General features: G+C 39.3%; 1 pseudogene; it reads right to left on the reverse strand.

The window, feature by feature from the left end:
• Positions 1 to 7352: 7352 nt before the first annotated feature.
• On the reverse strand, positions 7353 to 8815 carry LOC122475814 (annotated as a pseudogene).
• Between the last annotated feature and the right edge of the window lie 4249 nt (positions 8816 to 13064).

Below are 13064 nucleotides of genomic sequence, written 5' to 3' on the forward strand. Positions count from 1 at the left end.
GAAGCCCCAGTAATTCCCTTCCTTATTCAGGTTTCTGCCTAGGCCGCTACCCTGTCTTCCCCAAAGCATGTGCGTATACACATACACATCTAAACAAAAGGTTTTGACAGAGTTGAGGTTTGGCAAATGAAACATTGCATTTGCTAATCTTGCATTTTTCTTCCTTTGCATTGTACTAGAATAAGGTTATGTTGTAGGCCAGAACTTTTGTTCTCTACGTTAGCCTTAAACTGTCCGAGGCCTTCCTTGCTTCATGTCACTACTTTCCTCATTTCTTTGGCCTCTTAACTCTAATTCCTGATCTGAGCTTTGAAAGATTTAGCCAGCTGAAGAGGCTGGTGCAAAGGGCATTCCAGACAAAAGTAGCAGTATGTTCAAAAGGCTCCAAGGAAAGAGAGGGTGAGTGGATTTCTACAAATGGGATATAGATTACTCTGGCTAGAGGCTGGAGGGTGTTGAGCGGAGGTGTCTAACAATGAGATGGGGAAAGAAACAGTTGTTCATCCTAAAGGGCCATGTATACCATGTATACCATTCTTGGAATTTTGGACTTTATTCTATAAGTTTTAGGGAACCAACCATGGAACTTAAAGAGAATACCACAATTGGACTGTGATTTAGAAAGACCACTGGGCAACAGTGTGGAGGCTAGGAAGAAGGAATCAAGAGTGTACTTGCGAAGAGTAGTTGAGAGACCATTGCCTTAATCTAGGGAAAAAGTGACAGGATTGAACTGAGAAGTAAGAAAGTAAAAATGGGAATGGAAAGAAGGAGATAGATTTAAGGGACCTTTCGGGCTAGAGCTGGTGGATGTGGAGACTGGTTAGATTTGATTGGCCAGGGGATCAGGAAGAAGGAAGAGTTCAGTAATAATGTTCAGATTTTTGGTTTAAGTAACAGGTTGAATGGTGATTCTATTTATGTACTAAGATCAGGGAATACAGGAAAAAGACCAGGTTTGTGGAGAAAATATTTGAGCCAGTGATGCCTGAGGATAGCGATGTCCAAAAGACATGCAGAACAACTCTGGGTGCTCCAGATAGCCGTGGGCTTCATCAGAATATAGGGCTTGATTTGAGTTATAGAAATAAATCAGGGAGAAGAGATACAGGAGAGAATGTGTTAAGGAAGCAAGAGAAAAGTTTTCAAGGAGAGAGGGAGCACCAGTACTTGATATTGTAAAGAGGATAAAATGATGTATGAACACAAAAGAGAGAAAATGAAATCAATGAATATACAAACCATTCTTTCAAGGATATTGACTGTGAGGGGTGGAAGCAATGGGCAGAGGGTGCACATGATATTGAGAGAGATGTTTTGCTTTTCAAAGATGAGCTAGATTTGCACATGTTTAAATGATGCCTGGAAAGAGCCAGCAGGGAAAAAGAAGCATCTGACCACTGGAACAATCTAAAGCCTCATGTGACACTAGTCAATTTACATTTGGTCAGCTGTATTGTTATAGAAGCTTCTGGTCAAATACTCACAGATTACAATGGAAGCGAACATCACAGAGGAGCAGAAATTCGATGTATTTAGCATGCTTGAAATTCTCTAAATAGATGTTAAGAAACATCACTAAAAGCTTCATATATGTTTATGTTTTCTACAATTGTTTTATGTTCATGATTTCCAGTCTGAAATTATTTAAAGGGCTCTTCTTGATTTAAAATATTCTGCCTTGTCAAGTTTAGGAGCATTGTATCAGTGTTGAAGAAAGAGTAATAAATTAAAACATGCATTTTATGTGCCCATGTGTAGTTAAAATATGATGGAACAAAGCTTCAATTTGCTTAAGCCTTCTAAAATATCTAGCTTTTTGTTGGAAGTCGCCCATGCATAGATTTAGCTCAAATAGAATAAAAACTTCAGGCACATTATTGAAGTTTCTATTTTTAATGGAAATATGCATATATTTACATCCTGCAACCATAAATACAGTCTATGTGAGCATGAAAATACTTGGATGTGATAAATAATACTGCCAAATAGCATTGATACAGATTTCTCTATAAGACATTTCCTGCCAATCCTTGCCTGGTAGAAGAACTTTCAATAATTAATTTGGTTGAGACACAAGGGACAGACTACATTTTGGGTCTGTTTCCCTCCTTATTAGTTCACAGCCTCAGTGCTTTCATATTTTAACAGTTTGTCAAAAGTTGTGAGGCTTAATTGAACTAATACATGGAAAGAGAACATGTAAGAGCTCAGTAAGTATTAGATATTATTATTGTTATTATTAGCATTTTTTATTCATTTTTGAGAGACAGAGACAGAGCGCTAGCTGAGGAGGGGCAGAGAGAGAGGGAGACACAGGATCTGAAGCAGGCTCCAGCCTCTGAGCTGTCAGCACGGAGTCCAACGTGGGGCTTGAACCCATGTACTGTGATGCGAGATCATGACCTGAGGCAAAGTTGGATGCTTAACTGACTGAGCTACCCTGGCATCCCAGTTATTATTATTTTTATGTAGGCTTCAGAACCCAGCACAGAACCCAGCACAGGGCTCGAACTCACGACCCTGAGATCAAGACCTGAGCTAAGATCAGGAGTCTGATGCTTAACCTACTGAGCCACCCAGGCATCCCAGTGTTAGATATTATTATATGTAGGTTTAAGTAACCTTCTGAGAGATAAATTATAACGCATAGCACTGCTGACATCAGTGATTAAGTGTATTTAAACTGAGTAATGTTATCAAGACATTGCCCTTCATTACTTACAATAATAAGTTAGCCTTCCAGTTGTTTTAACCTTGAAGCGGGAATTCATCTCCTAATATGCCAGATATAAGAGCTCAAAAACTGGGAGGAGTTGGCTTAATATAAATCTAATAAACATAATCCAATATTTTAGGTTTTTCTTTAGACTTCCTTCTGGTAAGCATTTTCCTTAAGAACTTTCCTTAAGAAACTTTTCATTAGCGTGAAAGTGTGTAATGGTTCCCATCAAGAGGTAATGGCATCTTCTGTTTTAAGTAAACTTCATCATTGACAAAGGAATTTCACATATATTTTCTTGTCTAAACTTCCTAGAATCCTTCCCAGAGTTTCAGGGCAAAGATTACGTTTTAGTTTGCTAGGTTGCCATGATAAAATATCTCAGACAGAATGAATGGCTTAAATGACAGAAACTTATTTTCATATAGTCCTGGAGGCTGAAATCCAAATTCGAGGTATCAGTAGGTTTGGACTCTCCTAAGGTCTCCCTTTGGCCTACAGATGGCCACCTTCTTGCTGTGTTCTTACATGGACTTTTCTCTGTGCTCACATCTTGCTGGTGTCACTTCTTCTACTTATAATGACAGCAGTCATATTGGTTTAGAGCCACACCCTTAGGATCTCATTTAATTTTCTCTCATTAAAGGCCCTATTCCTAAAAATAGTCACAGTGGGGTTAGGACTTCAGCACATGAATTTTGAGGGGGACACAGTTTAGTCCATATTTTCTTGGAGAGAACAGTAAGGCCAGAGATTTTTCAGGGTCACTTGGCTTGTGGTTAGCTTTTCATGATCCTATTTTTCCCCATCACACATCTCATATTTCCTGCTGAAATTATTTCTCCAGAAATGCTTTCTTGATGGCATGTATTTATGAAATGATTTAAATTCAGAAACAAAAGAATGGTATTTTATTCACACCTGAAATCCAAGTTTAGAATTTCTTTGATTGTATTTTGCTCTATTCAACTGAACTGACTGTCTTGGACTTCACTATTGTTTATTTTTAGATGGTCATTTCACAATAGCTTTTAGACTAGCTTGAGAAATTAAGGGTTAGCTTATTCTAATAGTCCCTAACTCACAAACCCTTCAACAAAAAACACTTAAAAAAGGGAAAGAAGCTGTTATGAAATTGCTAGCAAGGGATGTCATGTTACAAAACCCTCTTGGGCCATGAATTAACTATTGCTGTTTCAGATTTTCTTTTTTTTTTAAATAGAGGAATTAAATTTTTTTTTTCAACGTTTATTTATTTTTGGGACAGAGAGAGACAGAGCATGAACGGGGGAGGGGCAGAGAGAGAGGAAGACACAGAATCGGAAACAGGCTCCAGGCTCTGAGCCATCAGCCCAGAGCCTGACGCGGGGCTCGAACTCATGGGCCGCGAGATCGTGACCTGGCTGAAGTCGGACGCTTAACCGACTGCGCCACCCAGGCGCCCCTAAATAGAGGAATTAATAGAGACATCTTATGAGTATCAAAACAAATTATATGTCCGCTGTGCCCTCCTTTCACCTTTCTGGAGGCTGGGGAAGCCAACAGTAAGGTGCTGGCAGATTTGGTTCCTGGTGAGATCCCTCTCTCTGATATACTTATAGCCACCTTTTAGCTCTATCTTCACATAGCAGAGGGGGTTTGGGGTCCCGGGCCCTGAGAGGATGGAAAGGCAAGCTCTCAATGAACTATTGGGACTTCATCAAGATAAAAAGCTTCTTCACAGTGAAGGGAACAATCAACAGAACTAAAAGGCAACCAACAGAATGGGAGAAGATATTTGCAAATGGCATATCTGATAAAGGGTTAGTATCCAAAATCTGTAAAGAACTTATCAAACTCAACACCCAAAAAACAAATAATCCAGTGAAGAAATGGGCAAAGGACATGAACAGATACTTCTCCAAAGAAGACATCCAGATGGCCAACCGACACATGAAAATATGCTCAACATCATTATCAGGGAAATACAAATAAAAATCATGATGAGATGCCACCTCCCACCTGTCAGAATAGCTAAAACTAACAACACAGGAAACAATAGATGTTTGTGAGGATGTGGAGAAAGGGAAACACTCTTGCACTGTTGATGGGAATGCAAAGTGGTGCAACCACTCTGAAAATCAATATGGAAGTTGCTCAAAAAGTGAAAAATAGAGCTACCCTAAGATACAGCAATTTCCCTGCTAGATATTTACCCAAAGGATACAAAATTACAGATTTGAAAGGGACCCGTGCACCCTGATGTTTATAGCAGCACTATCAACAATAGTCAAACTATGGAAAGAGCCCAAATGTCCATCAACTGAGGAATGGATAAAGAAGATGTGGCATATATATGCAATGGGATATTACTCAGCCATCAAAAAGAATGAAATCTTGCCAGTTGCAATAAAATGGATGGAGCTAGAGTATATTATGCTAAGTGAAATAAGTCAGGGAAAGAAAGAAAAATACCATATGATTTCACTCATATGTGGAATTTAAGAACCAGAACAGATGAACATATAGTAAAGAAAAAAAAAAAAAGACAGGGAAGCAAACCATAACAGACTTTTAGGTATAGAAAACAAACTAAGGGTTGATGGAGGGAGGTGGGTAAGGGAGGGCTAAATGGGTGATGGGTATTAAGGAGGGCACTTGTTATGATGAACACTGAATGTTATATATAAGTGATGAATCAGTAAATTCTGCTCCTGAAACTACATGTTAATCAGAATTTAAATAAAAATTTGAAATAAAAAAAAAAGAAAGAAGAGCTGTCCAATCCCATCAACTGAGTCCCACCTTCCTCACCTCATTCAAACTTAATTATCTCCTACAGACCCCACCTTCAAATCCATCACATTGAGGAGTTAGGGCTTCAACATATGAATTTTTGGAGAGCACATTCACTCCATAACAGAGTTGTTTCTACTTTTTGTTTGCTATGAGTAATTCTGCGTTCATGTACATGTTTTTGTGTGGATATATATTTTTATTTCTGTTGGGTGTTCACCTAGCAGTGGAATTGATAGGTCATATGCCAGCTCTATATTTTGAGTAATTACCAAGCTTTTTTTCTAAAGTAGCTACACCATTGTCCCTCCTCACCAACAATGTATAAGGGTTCCAATTTTTCCACATTCTTGTCAACACTCATTATTTGGTGTTTTGATGATAGTCATCCTAGGGGCTGTGATGTGTTATCTCATAGTTTTGTTTTGCATTTGTCTAATGACTAATAATGTCGAGCATCTTTTCATGGCCTTACTGGTCATTTTAATATATTCTTTGGAAAAAAATGTTTTGCTCATTTATTATGGTAAAATATTCATCAGATAAAATTTACCACTTTTAAGTGTACAGTTCACTGGCATGAAGTATATTCAAATTGTTATGCAACCATCACCACCATCCATCTTCACAACTTTTTCATCTTCCCAAACTGAAACTGAAATTCTGTGCCCATCAAATAAGTCCCCTTACTTTGATCCCCAGCTCCTGGAAACTACAATTCTACTTTTTGTCTATGAATTTGACTATTCTAGGTATTTAATATAAATGTTATCATACAGTATTTGTTATGTTTGTGACTGGCTTATTTCACTTAGCATGATGTCCTCAAGGTTCATCCATATTGTAGCATTGGCCAGAATTTCATTGCTTTTTAAGGGTGAATAATATTCCATTGTATGTATGTACCCTGTTTTGTTCACCCATTTATCAATCAAAGGATACTTGGGTTGTTTCCACCTTTTGGCTATTGGTGTGATGAACACTGGTGTATAAATGTCTCTTTGAGACCCTGCTTTCAAATGTTTTGAGTATATTGAAGTGGGATTGCTGGATCATATTATAATTATATCTTTAATGTTTTGAGAAACTGCCATACTGTTTTCTATAGTGGTTGTACCATCTTACTTTCCCACCAACATTGCACAATGGTCTAGTTTCTCTACATCTTTGTCAACACTTGCTAATTTCTTTTTCTTTTTTTTTGATAATAGCGAACCTAATGGGTGTGAAATTGGATTTATGTGGTTTTAATTCGCATTTCTCCAATGATTAGTGATGTTAGACATCATTTTATGTTCTTTATTTTATTCTCTTTTCTTTGTTCAACTGATGTTTATTAGGTTTCTGGGCACACAGAAACAAAATACATGATCCAGGATCTCCAGAAGCTCTTAGCAGAGTGTAGTCTAGTAGTAGTCGTCGTCGTCATCGTTGTCATCATTGTCTAATGCTTAAATTTCTTGGAAAAAATTACTAACTTGTCTGAGTACCCACTCTCTCTTCTGAGTAAAAGTAATGACACCCATTCCACAGGAATGGATGTTGTGTCTTTTTGTGTCCTTATTGGTCATTTGTATATGTTCTTTGGAAAAATATCTATCAAGTCCTTTCCCCATTAAAAAAATGTTTATTTATTTATTGTGAGAGAGAGAGAGAAGGAGAAAGAGAGTGAGCACGAGCAAGGAAGGGGGAGAGCGAGAAAGAGAGAGAAAAAGAATCCCAAGCAGGCTCCACACTGCCAGTGCTGAGCTCAACGCAGGGCTTGAACTCACAAACCGCAAGATCGTGACCTTAGACTAGATCAAGAGTTGGAGGCTCAACCGACTGAGCCAATCAGACACCCTACCATTTATTCTTAATTTTTTAATTTTTTAATTTTTTTGTTGACCTCTGAACTTTTTATTGGCCTCCTGCTCTCCATAGGTACCCTGCTTCTGCTGCTTCAGTGCCTCAGAACTTTGGTATCGTTGGTCTTAGGACCTTGCTGTCCACAATCCTGTGGGTGGTGGTCATCTAGATGGTTTACAAGGAATTGCTGCTATCCAGGGCATCACCAAGACTGAAGTCCTACCTGTGTTCCAGCAGGCGACGGTAGGTGGTGATCTCAGCCTTCAGCTTAAACCTGACATTGAGCAAGGAAGGCCTCATACTCTTGGCCACTCTCTGCCACTGTCCCTCTGCCTGGGCTGGGACAGCTCTGACTCCAGATGCAGCAGGACCCTGTTGAGTTGCTCCATCTGCATCATGTAGTGGGCCTCCACCTCCCAAGCTGTTCCCCAAGCTGGCCTTCAGGTTTCTCATTGAGTGCAGGTTGATTTCCAAGGTCTGGGCTGTACGTCTCAGCTCCATGAGGGTCATCTCAACTGATCCTATCTTAGTGGTCTGTGAGGTAACCACTGTGGTGCTCTCCTCAATCTTCTCAGACCAGTACTTGTCCAGCTTCTCTCGGTTTTTGAGCCAGTTCATCATCCTGGGCCTGGATGTCCGCCATGATCTTGCTGAGGTCCTGAGATTTTGGGGGCATCTAAGTCCATGGTCAACCCAGAGTTGACAGTTTGGTTTTGTAGACCTTTTACTTCCTCCTCCTGGTTCTTCTTCATGAAGAGCAGCTCCTCCTTGAAAGCCTCAATCTCTGTCTCCAGCTGCAGCCAAGTGACATTGGTGTCATCAATTACCTCACAGAGGCCATGGATGTCACTCTTCAAAGACTGGCACATGGCCAGCTCCATCTCATACTTGACTTTGAAGTCATCATTAGCAAGATGGGCATTGTCAATCTGCAGAACAATGTGGACATTGTCCACAGAATTTTCAAAGAACTGAGCCTTGATGGTCTTGAAGTAATGTCCCCAGTTTCTGACCTGGGGTTCTTTCTTCTCTAGGTGTTTCCAGATTTTGATCTCCAGTCTCTGATTATCAGCCTCCAGGTTCCTCACCCTCTCCAGGTAGGAGGCCAGATGGTCATGCAAGTCTTGCATGGTCTCCTTCTTGCCCTGGATTTCCCCTATGCCTACTAGACCCCTGGCTATCCTGGTGGCCATGTCCCAGGCCCCCAACCATCCTGAAGCTAGAGTAGCAGGATATGGAGATCCAGGAGCTTGAACCCTCAGTGCCTGCATAGACCCCGGCTGCACTGCTGACTGGCTGAACCTGGTGGCTGGGCGACTGCACTGAGCCCAGGGACCTGTAGTTGGAGGAAAAGGTAAAGCGGTTGGTGAAGCTCATGCTGTTCCAGGAGTAAGAGGAGAGGCCAGGAATCAGGCTTGGGCCACCACCCATACCATTTTTAAATCAGATTTGTTATTGTTGAATTCTAGGCATTCCTTTTATATTTGGGATATTAACCCATTATCATATACAGTAAAACCTTGGTTTGTGAGCATAATTCATTCTGGAAACATGTTTGTAATCCCAAGCACTTGAATATCAAAGCGAATTTCAAGAACCAATGGCCCAGTTGTGATCATGTGATGTTTGGCATCATATACTACTCATATTGCAAGACATCACTGGTTTATCAAGTTAAAATTAGAAATGTTTGCGCATCTTGCAGAACAAGTTACTCACAATCCAAGGTTTTATTTATATGACTGGCAAATATTTTCTCCCATTCCATAGGCTGCATTTTTACTCTGTTGATAGTGTCCTTTCATGCACCAAGGTTTTTCATTTTGATGCAATCCAGTTTTCTATTATTTTTCTTTTGTGGCATATGCTTTTGATGTCACATCCAGGAATCATTACCAAATCCAACGTTGTGAAGCTTTTCCCCTGTGTCTTCTTCTAAGAGTTTTATAGTTTCTCTACCCAACATAAACAGAAAAGGTTTTGCTTTAGATAAATCATTTCTCTTCTTCCTTTTTCTTTTCATGTTATAATCCCTCATGTTCCCTATATTTACCACAAAGTGGCTAGCTAATCTGAGAATTTAACCTGTACCAATATTAATGTGTTTTTCCTATTGGTTATTTATGGCTACATTAAACAACAACAACAAAAACTACCTCAAAGCTAAGTGACTTAAAACAGTGATGCCATTTACTTACTAACAAATCCATACTCAGCCAGAGTAGACTAGAGTGGCTCAGAGACTGATAGCTGTAATTCTCTGAAGGGTCACTCACTCACTCACTCACTCACTCACTCACTCACTCACCTGTGTGGCCTTAATGCTGTCTGGGTGGGACTTCAGCTTTGGTTGTAACCAGAATACTTGCATGTGATGTTTCCATATGACTGCTGGGCTTTCTTATAGCCTGGTGGCTGGGTTCCAAGGGTGAGCACATAAAGAAAGAGAGATAGAGATTAGAGAGCAGGCAGGAGCCATATGGTCTGTATGAACTAGTTTCTGAAGTCATGCCACATTCCTTCTGTTGTTCTCTATTTGCCAAGTAGCCTAGTCCACTTCAAGGACAGGGAAAATAGGCTCTGCTTACTGATATATGGCTGCAAGGTTCTGGGAGAGCATTTAAGGCCAGGAATATTGCTGTGGCTATTTTTGGAAATACAATCTTCATACCTCACAATGGCAATATACAAATTCTGAAAAGGCAATATTAAAAATCTAAAGAAATGATTGTCAAAATGGGAGTTTCAGGCAATAAAACACAGTTTTGGCAGAGATAGTTGGACAGCCCTTTCAGTAACATTAGGTAGGCAACCACATATTCTATAATACATGGACCAGTTCAAAAAGGGAACAATGAGCTTTTCTAAGGACTATGTGAGTCAAGCTGTCTACGCAAAGTCTTGCAAAGTAGAATTTATTTTTGAAAACTCACTAATCTTAAGATTTGAAGAGAATGTTCTAATAAGTTTCCTTATCATTGCTGCCTAAACTTGTGTAGAGATACTGTCATCCAGAATGGTCAGGATGTTATCAGTGTGGGTTCTTTTTTTAAATTCTGAAGCTACCTAATTATAAAAGTAGTAAAGATTAGACAGTTTGAAAGATGAATGTTGAAAAAATATTATGTCAAGGAAAGCAGAAAAGGACATGGATTTGAAGGTCATCTAGAATTCTGTGGAGAGTGATTCTGTTGGAACTGAGTGCTGAGAATATCAACAGTGCCTTATTCATGCTGTTTTTGAACTTAAGGTCTAAGTGATTTACATTTGGTAACCAGATCTTATTATTATTTCTACTATGTACCTGTCGAGAAAGTTACTTGTAACTGGGGGAAAAAGAACTACTCCAAATTTATACTGTTTGTCACTTTGCCAATCAGAAAGTTCTACAAATGAATACTTTTGATATTTTTTGCAAACTCTAGTCTAATTACCAGTACCAAATGCTGACACTCACTGGAACAGAGCATTAAGTGAATATTGGGTTGTGACAGCTAATTATTCTGATTTAAGAAGGAGTCTGTTTCTTCATGCTCTTAGTCACAGACTGTTATAGTGAGACATTGTTTTTCTTTGTTTACTCCCATGAGTTTTAGGTTAATGGTTAAGTAAACCCTAATACTATCAGTTAACCAGAATGTTTGACTAACTCTCCCTTGTCATTGCCCCAGACAACAGAGCCTTTATCTTATATGTAAGCTCAAGACCATTGTGGTAGGTACTGGGAGTTCTTGTTACATAAGTGCTGACGCAAGTTACCCCCAGTTACAATAGTAGACATAATATGAACATATTCACTAATGAACCAAGCACTTATGAAATTAGTCTCATCTCAAAGATTCTTTCACTCATTAACACTTGTGTCTAGCCCACCCATCAGGTCAATGTCTTTGTCAAGCATAATATATAATGTAAATAGGACACAGATGGATTACAAAATTAAGTTGCAAACCTTGTAAAAAGGATGATGACAGGATAGATAATTCAGAAGGGAATGATTTGAATATCAAAGGATAAGGAGGGGCCCTTGGGAAAATTGATGAAACTCTAGTATATTTTGCAAAAATTTTAAAATTGAATATGAAGGAAATACTGACTTAGGACTCTCATCAACTTTATCAAAAGAATCATGCCAGAACTAAAACAAAATCAATCCTTAATTCATTTTTTGTTTGTTGTATTAGGACATATTTGTAATTACAAACTAACTTTTAAATATAAGATAAAATTACAATCTTTGGTTTCTCTTCTCATTATGAATGTCTCTATAAAAATTTTTTTCTCATTATTTAATATGAACTTCTATTCCACTTTTAATAGATGTTGTTTTCCTGTTATTAATTATCCTCAGATAATGAGGACATCCTAAATCAATGCTCTTCATGTTGGTAGTTTTCTAAAACCTATATTTAATTATTTATTTATTTAATGTTTATTTATTTTGAGAGAGAGCGAGAGCGAGAGTGAGCGAGCTTGAGCAGGGGAGGGGCAGAGAGAGAGGGAGACAGAGAATCCCAAGCAGGCTCTGTGCTGTCAGTGCAGAGCCCAACACGGGGCTTGAGCCCATGAACCATGAGATCATGACCTGAGCTGAAACCAAGAGTTGGATACTTAACTGACTGAGCCACCCAGGCACCCCTAAAACTTGGATATTGAAACATTAATTCTCTCTCCAAGACTACAATCCTGTAGACACTTCCTAGTCCCAAATACTAGAGTTCACACCCTCCTTTAAAAAAGTTTAGAATTACAGCAGATTTCTAGAATGCTAGAGTCTGACATGACCTAACATGTCACTGTTAAGTGACAATGCACCTCTGCAGCCCTCTGTTTTCTTGTGGAAGAAACTGAATTGTCGTCTTGTTCCCCCGTAACTGCTCCAGTAACATTGATTCTGTTTTCCCTGACTTGCATGTGTGATCTAAACATAAATTCCTCTGCTTGAAATGTCTTCCACCTTCTTTTTTCTACCCTTCTTAATCGTTATGGCCCTTTAAGATAGTTTTCAAACACAGCTTCTTCAGTGAAGAACTCCCTAGTTCCCAAAAGAAAAACAATTTTTTCTAAGTTTTTACATCATTGGTCTTATACATTTGACAGTTATCATCTTTGTCTTCTTAGCACTTACAGTAACAGCTAATTCCATCTACTTCTGTGACTCAAATCCCCTACCCCACTTTTCATCCCTTGCTTATGTTCATTAGAGACAAAGCACTGAACATTGTAACTGCCTCTTCTTGCATTTACCTTAATATTTTATTTTGTATTTTTAAATGGACTGTGGGCAATCATTCATCTAAGAGCAATTTTGCCCCCCAGAGGACATTTCACAATGTCTGGAATATTTTTTAAGGTTTATTTATTTATTTTTGAGAGAGAGAAAGAGAGAGAGTGAGCGAACGAGCATGCACAGCTGGGGAAGGGCAGAGAAAGAGAGGGAGAGAGAGAATCCTAAGCAGGCTCCATGCTATCAGCACAGAGCCTGATGAGGGGCTCTATCCCACAAACTGTGAGATCATGACCTGAGCTGAGACCAAGAGTTAGATGTTCAGAGCGCCTGGGTGGCTCAGTTGGTTAAGCATCTGACTTTGGCTCGGGTCGTGATCTCGTGGTCTGTGAGTTTGAGCCCCGTGTTGGGCTCTGTGCTGACAGCTCAGAGCCTGGACCCTGCTTCTGATTCTTTGTCTCCCTCTCTCTCTGCCCCTCCCCTGATTGTGCT

This window comes from Prionailurus bengalensis, chromosome A1 (genome assembly GCF_016509475.1).
Source record: "Prionailurus bengalensis isolate Pbe53 chromosome A1, Fcat_Pben_1.1_paternal_pri, whole genome shotgun sequence".
Lineage (NCBI taxonomy): Eukaryota > Metazoa > Chordata > Mammalia > Carnivora > Felidae > Prionailurus > Prionailurus bengalensis.